The sequence below is a fragment of the Solea solea genome, chromosome 18 (genome assembly GCF_958295425.1).
Source record: "Solea solea chromosome 18, fSolSol10.1, whole genome shotgun sequence".
NCBI classification, from domain to species: Eukaryota; Metazoa; Chordata; class Actinopteri; order Pleuronectiformes; family Soleidae; genus Solea; species Solea solea.
In genome coordinates this window covers 22,950,957-22,963,517 of record NC_081151.1, presented here as the reverse complement: position 1 = coordinate 22,963,517, position 12,561 = coordinate 22,950,957, and the positions used below count along the sequence as shown (strand labels likewise).

At 41.3% G+C, this 12,561-nt stretch overlaps 1 long non-coding RNA gene across 1 annotated transcript in view; it reads right to left on the bottom strand.

Annotated features, from left to right (window-relative positions):
• Window positions 1-4,064: 4,064 nt before the first annotated feature.
• Window positions 4,065-12,561, bottom strand: part of LOC131445242 (uncharacterized) — a 29,955-nt gene continuing 21,458 nt past the window's right edge. Inside the window, exon 2 of the long non-coding RNA XR_009233827.1 lies at window positions 4,065-4,121. This is a non-coding gene — a long non-coding RNA (uncharacterized LOC131445242). The remainder of the gene's footprint in view (window positions 4,122-12,561) is intronic.

Genomic DNA, 12,561 nt, shown 5'->3' with positions numbered 1-12,561 from the left:
ACAGAATCTTCACAACATCTGAAGATCGTCTTAATCGTCTTAATGTTTCGCCCCCCCCGAGCAAACTGCAGTGTGGTCCACGAGCACTGACAACATAATCTGAAGCAATTACAGGACTTGACCTTATAATGGATGGGTTTACGTGTACATGCTATGGAAGCTAGCACCGAGATTATCTGTATTTTTAATGCCCACGTGTTGATGTAAGATCGTTGGATTTTTTCTTGATGGAAGGTTCAGACCAGATTGGACATGTCATCTTTTGCCTTTAGCAATCAGGACGTTTTGACTAAGTACAAACTTTTATAAGGATACTGGACTTTTTGCAGATAACAGATATTCCGATACATCAGACCGACATATGTACATGTGGTTTTTTTACCCTGCACCCAACTGAATATGGCCAGCTCAAAGCCAATATTGTGCCAATAATAACATTTATCACATCACTTTCTAAGCAAAGTAGAAGAAACGTAAAAACCATAAAACCTAACCCCGTGTCCTTCGATCAAATCACAGCACAAACAAACACTGAGGAACTTTTCTGGAGTTCCCAGGGATCTACTCTAGGCCCGCTTGATTTACCATGTCCTGTACATGCTAATGCTAATGCTAGCCTCTTGTTACCCAGCTCTCCCGGGGGCAACGAAAGATGTGCAGTAGAAAGAAAACGCACTGTTTGAATCAGTGAATGGCAAAACTGTAGTTTGTAGCAGGTTTGAGTGGTCATCAAGACTAAATACAGACCACATGAGCTTAAATGGTACAGTCCTACTACCTGAATTTAACAATTCTGATATTAAGTGCTGCAAAAAGTGAAATATATTATTGTTCTTACGATAAATACAACCCACCTGTATTTGTTGCTGATTTCTAACCCCCACCTCAGCTTCTTCCAGACCACATCTCATTGCCCAAATTAGATTTTCTACCTGACAATATAACAGAGGTTATAAACCCAATGTCTTGCCTTAAAAATATCAACAATATCTTTACATTTCTGACATGTTCATATCACATCGTACTGATACTCAAACTCAGCAAACACAGGGACCAGAAAACAGTAAACTAAAACCTTAGCTGTAAACGTAGACGATCAGAGGAGGGGGTTTTCATTTGTTTGTCTCCATGGTAACTCGTTTGACGATTGACGGGCACAAGGAAAACATGAACATGATATCATATCTGATACAAATGACTTTGAATAAATGGTCCAGCATCTTCTAATGTTCCCCGATCAACATCAGGAACATTAGATGATGAAACTAAATGTCAAGAACGTGTTTCAAACCTGGACTTTACACAACTAAAAAGGTCATATACTGTATAAAATATAATGTAATTCATATAAATCCTAACTTAATTTCACAAAAATCTTTGGTTTGAATAAACATGGGCGTGTAAGCAGAGCACAGTGAGCGGCTGAATCTCAACAATAGCGAGAACACCTGTTTGGTTCCTGTGGTGTCTGGAGGGTTGTAAGAATTTAATGTTATTTATGTCGCGTACTGTAAATCTGTCAGTCCCTGCTTTTAAATCTATTTCTGCTCCGCCATGTTGTTGTGCCACACAGACGGAGGAGGCCCCATGTGTTGTCGGCATTAATGGACAATAAAGTTGTCAGATTTGCAGAATGGACGAGTGAATGTCGTGGAAAGACGAGATGGGTGATGGATCGGGGGAAATAAAAAAACAAGACATCAAACCTTTGTTCGAGTTCAGACTAATGTCCAAATGAATTAAGATGTGAAATGAATGGATGAAAAATAAATATTGGTGAGACAGATGGTCAACGTAGGTATAGAGCTGCAACTAACGATTATTTTCATAATCGATTAATCGGTCGATTATTTACTCGATGAATCATTTGGTCCATAAAATGTTGATCAGTTTCTCAGACATAGAAAGGACAATGTTCTCAAATGTCTTGTTTTTGTCCAGAAACTATTCAGTTTTAATGATTTCTTTGTTATATGGATCAAAGAAAGCAGAAAATGTTCACATTTAAAAAGCTGAAAAATAACAGAAACTCTGGGAAACTCTGTAGCTAAACCACAGAGTGCTAATAAAGATGAACGACACTTAGCGACTTTCAGCATAAAAATATCACAGATGTAGACGCTGTTGTCGTGCACTAGTGAAGCCAGAGTCTGCGTAGTCGAGGATGACCCGATACTACTTTTACGTGTTAGATAACGATATCACAAACTCGAATATCTATGATACCGATAGGAAGTAAATAAACTTTACTTACACAGTCTTTTTAGACCTTTTAAATCACTCTATTTCAAAGTCATAATTCTCCAACTGTGTAACACATATTCTTTCCCCACAACATGACATTTTTACAGCCTCATTATCACGTTTGACATCGTCTTTATACGACAAACTGATCCGAATCATGAGCACTTGAACGTACACCGGGGGGTTTGAGGACAGCTGTGTCGCCGTGGCAACAGAGGCTACAGCTGTCATCGTGTCGTCATTGGGATTAAGATGCTTCACCTTACGATTGGCGTCCGTAAATACCTGGAGATCTCGGAGATTACATGCGGCGACAGCTTTACGTCCTGATTTACCCAAGCAAACATTTGAGTTTGTGCCAAAAAAAAACAAAAACGCATCAGAATCCTCGGCTAACGTTCCGACCGTCGCCTCGTTGCTAATACTCACTGTTGCTCAAGGGCACTCCGGCAGAGAGGGGAACTCTGCTGTCCCCGCTAACAAGCTGCCATAGCTGCTACAGTACGTGGGGTCTGTTGGACACGCGGTGGCTGTGTGTCACCTCTCAGGAGGGTGATTGTGGGTGGGTAGGGGGTTCAGATGTGCTGCTGACAGTGTGTTCAGGACAGAGGCAGCTGAGAATGTGTCTCGCTTTAATCACAACCACGTCTGCTCCACTGTTCGCTGCCACTTCTGTTTTACCTCCAGAGCTGCAGTAACTTAAAACGTCAAGAAATGCCACGTTTCAATCATTTCATCTGTGGTTTAAGAGATTCAGATTTAGGATTACAATAATTCTGCTCTTAGAAAACCTGGTTGGATTACCAATTTCACACGTTTAGCAATTAAATGACTTCACATACTGTAACTTTAGTTTCAGCGAATATTCATAGCTTACATTGATATACTGTATTTCATGTTCATATTTGATGTATTTTATACTGTTTTCACCTATTGTTGTGTCTGTCCATCTACTTTATTGAACCTTTCTATACAGTATGTATACAGTATACCATTTTTGTATATCATCACCTTTGGGACAATGTTATTTTGCAAGATAAATATAGAAAATAGAATGAAAATAATGATTATTATAAAGTTTTCCTCAGCAGACCAAAAAAAACTAGTTAAATAACACATTTCAAGTTTTTTTCCAGACAAGTGCAGTAAAAATATAGTTTAAAAAATAGTTATAAATACAGTAGATGCTCTTGAAGACCCAGCCACTCGAGGATGGGACAGCTCCTATCAAATTTGAATAGATTGTTTTCCAGGAAAGTGGCAGCAGCGTTCACACAACTATCCTTCCAGGAAATGGTAACTTAAAAACATGGACTGTCAGTTCAGCTACTACTGATTGAATGGAAACTAAAAAGAAAAACAACTCCCAAATTCACAGCTTCTCTTTACGACACTGTAAACAAACCAGAATCCACAGACTGTGGAGATTCTATCATCACTCAGCCGCTAAATTTTTACACCAACACTGATTCAGAAAAGATCCAGAAAAGATCTGGACGTCTCTCACGGTCATTAATGTGGATTTCGGAACATCTTAGCTAATGTTCCCGACAGACACAAGCAGCCATTGTTGTACGTGATGAGCAGAACACAACACAGGTGAACAAACAGGGATCAAACCACCTTCACTGCAAAGACATCTTTTTGTTCCGCTGTAAGCTTCCATCAAACCAAACCAAACACAGTTCATTCAGTGAGGAATTCTCTCTCTCTCGCTCTCTCACACACACACACACGTCCATTCATCTTCATTAATGCGTTATTATGTTTATTTAACTTGGCAGATAAAGAACATGGAAAAAAAACAGATTGTCACTTACTGTAATGGCCTGTAGGAGAGACTGAAGAGGAGACAGCAGATGAGACTTTATGGCTCCCTGTGGAGATGAAGCAGGAAAAAAATAAAACCAGGTCAATACAGCAACCAAAAGAAATAAGAATGATAGAGCGCAGCAATAAATAAAACATAGAATACACGCTACATAAACTATTTAAAAGCTATAAACCAAGTACAAATAGACGGTTACTGGAAGTGTACAACACAGAGACACACTGCAATGTGTAAGTGGAGGAAATAAAAGTATAAATAAGTTTTATTAGACTCAAATGTTGCTCACAAGGCAAAAAGTGTAAATCTTTATGTTTTCGTGTCTCCTGGAAAAAAACTTATTTAAATTTATTTAATTCAAATAACGTACACGAAAAAAGATCTTGACGCCTGATTCGCTGAAATCGGCCAAAAAAAGTGTGGATGTAGTGTGAAAACACTGTGGATGTGGAGCAAAAAGTGGTGAGGATGTGGTGGTGAAATAGTGGGAAAAGTAGTGTAGATATGGTGTGAAAATAGTGTGGATGTAGTGAGAAAATTAGTGTGGATGTGGTGGTAAATTAGTGTGGATGTGGTGGTAAATTAGTGTGGATGTGGTGGTAAACTAGTGTGGATGTGATGGTAAACTACTGTGGATGTGGTGGTAAATTAGTGTCGATGTGGTGGTGGTAAATTAGTGTGGATGGGGTGGTAAACTACTGTGGATGTGGTGGTAAATTAGTGTCGATGTGGTGGTGGTAAATTAGTGTGGATGTGGTGGTAAATTAATGTGGATGTGGTGGTAAACTAGTGTGGATACGGTGGTAAATTAGTGTGGATATGGTGGTATATTAGTGTGGATGTGGTGGTAAACTAGTGTGGATATGGTGGTAAACTAGTGTGGATATGGTGGTAAATTAGTGTGGATGTGGTGGTAAACTAGTGTGGATACGGTGGTAAATTAGTGTGGATGTGGTGGTAAACTAGTGTGGATATGGTGGTAAATTAGTGTGGATGTGGTGGTAAACTAGTGTGGATATGGTGGTAAACTAGTGTGGATATGGTGGTAAATTAGTGTGGATGTGGTGGTAAACTAGTGTGGATATGGTGGTAAACTAGTGTGGATATGGTGGTAAATTAGTGTGGATGTGGTGGGAACGAAGAGTCATTTTAAGATTCTTTTGATTAGATTTTGAAGTGATATGAAATGACTGTTGGTCTCATGAACAAGAACATTTATAGTTTCTAACTTTCAGAAATAAAACAAATGTTACATCCGGGAAAAGCACTTTCTAAAAATACACATGGTAAACACAATGACATGAACATGAAGATATAAAGAGAACAGACAATGTGTTTAACAATAGTTTTTAAATGCAACTCAAGAGTTCACCCACATGTTGACACTGAGCTGTGATTCCACAGAAAACACAGTCATGGAGGGAACCTCCCTCTGAAGTGCATTTCCTGCTTTCTAAAAGTCTCCTCCACGTCTCATAAATCTATTAATACCTGGTGAGCGCTCTGAGAGTGACGGGGCCTTCGGACGCACCGCGCTGCCCGCGATGCACGTAGACCCCGCGCCGGGCTCTGTGCCGCCGCCTGTTATCAGCAGGAACCCGGGTCTCCATGAGGGAGGAAGTGTTACTGGTTCCCACCATAACTCAGCACAGGCGCTAATCAGGGCCGCAAGCTTGATGAATGGATGAATGGAAGGCTACGGCAAACACAGGCGGCCCTTGTCGCGAGCCGCAAACAATGAGTCAGACTGGTATAATCTGACAATTAGAACCAGCCTTCAAGGACTTCTTTACATATCCAAATGTGGCCCTAACCACACACACACACACACACACACACACACACACACACACACACACATCTTCCTCCTCCTCCTCCTCCTCCTCCTCCTCTTTTTAGCGCCAGTTGTGAGGTTTTGTGAAATGATAGGCTCCATGTTCTCACACACAGTAAATCAGATACACAACAGTGCACATCAGTGTAGGCGTTTACACTGCGTGACCTCCACCGGGCAAATGTCAGGATATAGAAGGAGGCATCGCAGCACTTTTCTAAATGATAACGTCCATTTTCTCACGCTTTCTATGTCTCACACACACAGGCTTATACAGCTACTCTTATAAGGACTCTGCATTGACTTCCATTCATCTTGGACAGACTTAAGAAAGCCTTAACCTTGACCTTAATCTAACCACAATTCAAACATTAGTCCGAAAATGTTAACCAGCTCTTCAGAAATGAGGTTCTGCCTCATTAGGACCAGGTTTTGGACCATAACCTAACCCTAAAACCAGGTCTTAACCGCCTATATTCTTCTTAGGACATGACTGGTTGTTTCACCAGAGAACTCGCTCCGGGTGAAGTTTGGGTGGTCTGGTTTTCTGGTTTTTCACCTTTGTGCCAAAAACATTTCCTTCAAGTTTCACCATATTTTTCTCTCACTCTTAATCTAAACCTCCCGGGGCAACAGCGGCACTTAAGCGCTAGCAATGAGGACACACCTGAAAAAAATGAGGTAAACAGCCGCTCTTTAAGTGACTCCGTCATGTGATTTATGAGCGGAATGAAGAGTGAGCCTCTTTACTGCCAATCAAAGAAAATGTCAGAATTTAATTAACTCTCGTCACAGTTTGAGCCAATTTTGGGGATTTTTTTCCCACCCCAACATGTTCATACTGAACTTTCAGCCTGTTTAGAGCACAAGTCCAACAATTTCATCATTTCACAACGACGTGGTAACCACACAAAACTGATTTGATTCAAAATTCTAACACATTTGAAAGTGAATATCTTGTTGGATTTGTCTGCGATCATTAGGGCCCGAGCGACGAATGGCAGGGGCCGAAGCGGCATACATAGTTCCCGGACCTGTGCATTGCTCAAGGGCTCTATAGCGGCCCCTAAGGTGAGGCAAAATTGAGTTCCACCAAAGTTCCCCAAACTTGGTGGGAAGATGTTATAGACCAACACGAACAAAAAAGTCAACCGTAACCGTGGCCTCAAGTCAACAGGAAGTCAGCCAATTGGAATTTTGGCGTCCATTTTGGCGATTTGTACCCAACGTAAATGAGCAGACTCGTCTGAGCGCGTTTGTCGGACCGACATAAAAAAAACACGCCAACTTGTACTCGACACATGGCCATGAAAACCCTCTGCGTTTTGGTGTATTTCGACCATTCGCCACGAAACTGGAAGTGCCCTATGACTTCGGCATACACTGAGTTCCACCGAATTTCCGGAAACTTGGTGGGAAGATGTTATAGACCAAGACGAACAGAAAAGTCGTAACCAAGGCCTCAAGTCAACAGGAAGTCGGCCATTTGGAATCTTGGCGTCCACTTTGGTGATTTGCACACAATGTAAATGAGCGAGATACATAATAGGCGAAGCGTTGTCGGAGGTTTTGCAGATTTAAAAGCGAGGTTTAACTGAGCTGTTTAACTGAGCATGAATGGGAAGAAAAAAACAGAGGGAATTTTGGCACAAATATCCACACACACACACACACACACACACACACACACACACACAGATGAAGTGGTTAAAATTTGACATTTAAAGTTCCAAAGTATTTGAGTTATAATTTATTCATCGTGCTCATGACACGCACAGCACATCACACAAGTCCGGACAAACACAGGTGTAAACTATAATAATTGGAACTGGAAGGTGGAGGCGGTAATCATGTAATAGTTTAATAGTCAAAGTCAGATTTAGTTACAGTGTTTCAGCCGCTTCCAAATTTAAAGATCAAACATTTCTTTTTATTTGGCAGAAACTGAAGATGAAATAATTACACATTTTTTTAATGAGTTTAAAATCCCCTGATTGTGTGAATTGTTGTTTTTTATGAGTCCAGAATGATTTTATCATTGATGTTTATACCAGGAGGAAGAGTTTTTTTTTTTTTATGAGTGTTGAGGCTGAAGTGAACTGAAGGCTACGACGGTTCAACAACATACTTGGAATGGAAGTGTGAGATCTTAACTACTTTTAATCTCAAGTATTCCAACAGAGTCGTCCACACAGTTGTCCCCAGAGTCATCCACAGAGTTGTCCAACTGTTGTGTTGATTTATTCCTTTAAAAATAATTACATTTGAAAATGTCCACACTTTCTTCTGAAAATGTCGTCACCTCACTTCTTTTGTTTTCTTTTTGTAGTTGTTAAATTTCATAAATGTGACAAACTGTAGTTCTTTAAATAAAGTATATATGTATTTAAAAAATACAACAATGGCTAACCCATCTTCTCGATGTTGACGTTCAAATTGAAAATCCAATGAATCGAGGATTCTGATAGCTGTGACTACGGAGAGCAAAGACTGATGGATGACTTTTATGTTTTACTGACTGACAATCATCAAAAGCGTCGAGTAATGGTTTCTGAATCAGGCTTTAGACACGGTGTGTGTGCGCACCTGTGTGTGTGTGTGTGTGTGTGTTGAGCAGTCGGAGCCAGTCTTCAGCCCGACACGCCCACAGACAGTCTGGAGCTGCTCGGCTTGGCAGGCCGTACACGGTGAACCGTCTTCTACCACTCAACAGTAAAGCAGAGCAGGAATGTTGCTCAAACTTAAGAAAATCTCAAACACCAACTGAGATTTCGACACCACGACACAAACTCCTCACCAGAACCTGGACGGCGCCGAGTGAAGTTTGGCACAAACGACGGGCAATCTGCAACAAAGCACCGTTCCAGGACGTACCGCAGTAATCATTTTTAAAAAAAGGTGATTCTGTTTCAAGTGTGATGATTATATGAGACGATGGGAGGCATCGACATGTGGTCAGCGCCGACTCTGCGGTGCACGATCCCTGTGCTGAGAACCAATCTGAGTAATGGAGGCTCAGCCTCAGAGAAAACATGGCCACCAGTGAGGAAACCCACTCACCATGAAGTCTACGATGTTCACGTCTTTATCTCACTGTGAGACAGACTTTTCCAACAGGAAACTGAAGTTTGTAAACCACTCACTCTCCCACACCAAAGCCCATAGAGAAAATCAGTGATTTTAGCTCAGAGACACAGGAGTTGTTGATCCACTGCTGCCTCATCAGTAAGTTCAAATGTCTAATTTTGTCACTTTAAAAATCCTTTGTTCAGATTGACCTCAGTGACACAAAGTGACCACACGAGGCAGCAGTAGACCAGCAGCTCCTGTGTCTCTGTGAGCTAAAATCACTGGTTTTCTCTATGGGCTTTGGTGTGGGAGATTGCGACGTTTACAAACTTCAGTTTCCAGTCTTAAAAGTCCGTCTGAGTGGTGTCTCAGGCTTATCGTCTGCTTTTGTATGAGTTTTAATCGTATTATTTTCAGCTTGTACACACAGTGTTATCATAAAGAATTTCTCCAGGTCACATTGAGATAAAGATTACACTTGTACACACTTGTACTTTGCTGCCGTACGTGAACACGCTGAGTAAGAAGGAGCAGGCGAGGAGGGAGAGGGCGGGGTTGAAGCTCGATCCGCAGATTCTTTAATTATCCTTTAATAAATAAAAAGGAGGTAGTTAAAGGAGGAAGTATACAGACCAAACCAACGAGAACCTTAATCTGAACCCCTCAAATGGCACTTTTTCCATAGTTGTCGATTCATTTAGTAATCGATCGACTGTTTCAGCTACATTTCAAAGACATCGTTCTCCAACTGTGTAACAAATAATATTGTTCTCCCAAAAAGAGGGAGAAAAGAGAGTCTGTGCTGAGTGAAGCATGCGATATATTATAGGCGTTTGATACCGACTCCCATCCTTAACAAAAAAGAATAAAGGAGAACATCTACTGTAAACACAGTCACGCTCTTCATGGTGCTCACAGATTTGCTGACTGACACTCGTCTAATCTTCACTGGATTATAAACCCACCGAGTTTTCAAACATCACACTGAGCAAATGATCAGAAAGCGGGAGGCGATGACGAGGCTGACGCGCTGCTCGCTCCTCTTTCTTGAAGTCGCTCTCTGAGCCAAACCAAACTTAACAACATGTGAGAAGGAGCCGCCGAGCCAGGCCTGTGAATCCTGCCGACGTTTCCCCGACGAAAGTCACCACAGACCCACTTCTTCCTCTGGGAACTCGAGGACGAGACGCAGACAATGGTGTGAGGTTTAGGATCTCAGCGACAACATAAACAAATGAAGTGTCAGAGTGTAATTACTGACTCATCTTACTCTCATCTCTGCACCACACTCTCAACTCTGTGGTGACTTCCTGAAATCTGCGCCCATACTGTGACGCTAATAAAAGAAACAGGAAGAGGGCGCTGTTTCGTCAGCTTAAAAAGACTGACGGCAGAAAAAGTAAAGGCTTGGGCCGGCCCTGCATACATACACGTACAGTATTTACACTTATTTTTAACGGATACAAACCACGTACTGCACATAAAATACTTAGAAAAATAATGTATGTGTCTGTGCATGAACACAAAGTAAGAGCAGCTCTTTGTTTCCATGTGCCAGAAACATTGTATTTGGATGTTGGGATTAGGGATTACAGTACACATTTGTACATATTTCACATACATACAGACGTTAATAGGATCATTTCCTTGCTCGCGGCAGCTGCATCACAAAGAGAAAGAGTTTCTTTTGACGCTTTCACCGCATGATATGCGTGTTTGTGATCTTAATGCTGTCACAGGTGAATTAATTCATGTTTTCACTGTGGACCAAATTTCGATGTAGCAACAGCAACCAAACAAGAGAAAAGCTGAGTGTGAAGGATTAAAAAAATCCCTGTCGTCTTTGTGCAGATTTCAACATAAACTGCTCAACCTCTGCGTCTTTTATTTAATCTCGTAACTTTTCACACTTTGACAGCGTCTTGACGTCCGTACGTCCTTCACCTGGAAAGACGAAGAGTTCCAGGCTGAATTAGGGGATTATACTCTATGAACTCTGTGTCAAAGCGAAACAAAAGGTCAGAGCCGTGAAAAGAACTGCTCCTTTCTTTCCTCCAGAGTCTCTAACAGGAAGTTACCTTGACACAGGGGCGTGTTCGCCAAGACGCTGCATCGCCCACTCATCTTGCTGAGTCACTCAAACAGTGCCTGGTTCCCCCCCGCAGCTATGTTTTAAAATAAGACGTGTAATTCTGTGCCAAAAGCATTTCAGCCGCCATGAAAGCGTTTGCCCGGACAAGCACAGGTAGGCACGGCAAAGGGCGGTGGCGTGTTACGGCAGGGAGCCGGGGGTTTAGCCTCGCAGACAGTAACGTTAGGAGGGGGAGAACAAAGGCAGAGAATTAATCACTCGCACGTCTGTCGCAGCGAGTCGTCCCACACTTTCATCGAGGATCAGCCACCGAGAGGAGAAGAGTCTTTTAGTGCATGACGGTAATCACCGACGTTAATGCAGAGCAATCAAAACACTGCGCTGCGCTGCACGTGCTCCAGCTGCTGACATGCTGCGACTGCTCTGCTGCGCTGGATTTAGTTTATTCTGCACACATCACATGTATGTACAAGTACAATCCTTCAAACGTTAATAAGTGGATTTCATCTTCTGCTCAGCATCAAAGTTCTGTGTTTCCATCTAATAAGATTTATGAATTTGAAATATAATCTAATATAAAGTATATAAATAAAATATGCATCTCAAATGTATGTATGCAAGCAAATGACGTTGTTTAATCCAGATGCTTCCAAAGAACAACTTCAGTGAATAAGAAAAAGTGGGTATGTAGCAACAGAGGTTTAACTTAACAGCTAAATGCTAACAACTTAGAGCAGCAACCAACTTGCAGTGAACTGAAACAAGGTATACATGTAGCAGTGGAAGTTTCAGATAAATGCTAACAGCAACAGCTACTTTGTGGCAAACTAATAAAAAAAAAAAAGGTGCATCCGTGGTGGTGTTACCTGACAGCTACATGCTCGCAACTGCAAAACGCTTACAGCTAACATCTTAGAGTAACAGCTAACTGTGCAGCAATGGGGATTTCACTCAACTGCTAAATGCTAACAGCTTAGAATTGCCGCTAACTTGCAGTTAAGCAAAAAAAGGTTTTTATTGACAGCATAGCGGCTAACAGCTAGCAGCCAACTTCTGAATGAAATCTGCCTTGTTGATTTTTTTCTTGTTTATTGCAAATCTGAATGATGTTAGAAGGAAAAGAGGCGGGGCCGAGCTAGATGATACTTGGATTGTCGTACACACACTACGTAGAATTATAAGCATTGTTATTTTTTTAATTCAGGGGTGAAAAAAGTTAAAAGTTTAATCGCAGTAAAACTAAAACAAGCCGATGAAATAACACAAAGGTCGGTGTCACCACGGCAACCATTTTAGCTCTGCGCTACAATAACGGATGGAAACAAACATTATTACGGCTTTTCTTCAGGAATGTGCTTTAGAAAAACGCAGATATAATTAACTTTATTTTGTTTAATCCACACAAATATTTATTTATTTTCTAACATTAGTCATGCTTCCTCTCCTCTCACGCATGGATTTCTTGTGTCACGTAACAGTTTACGTTTGAGTGAC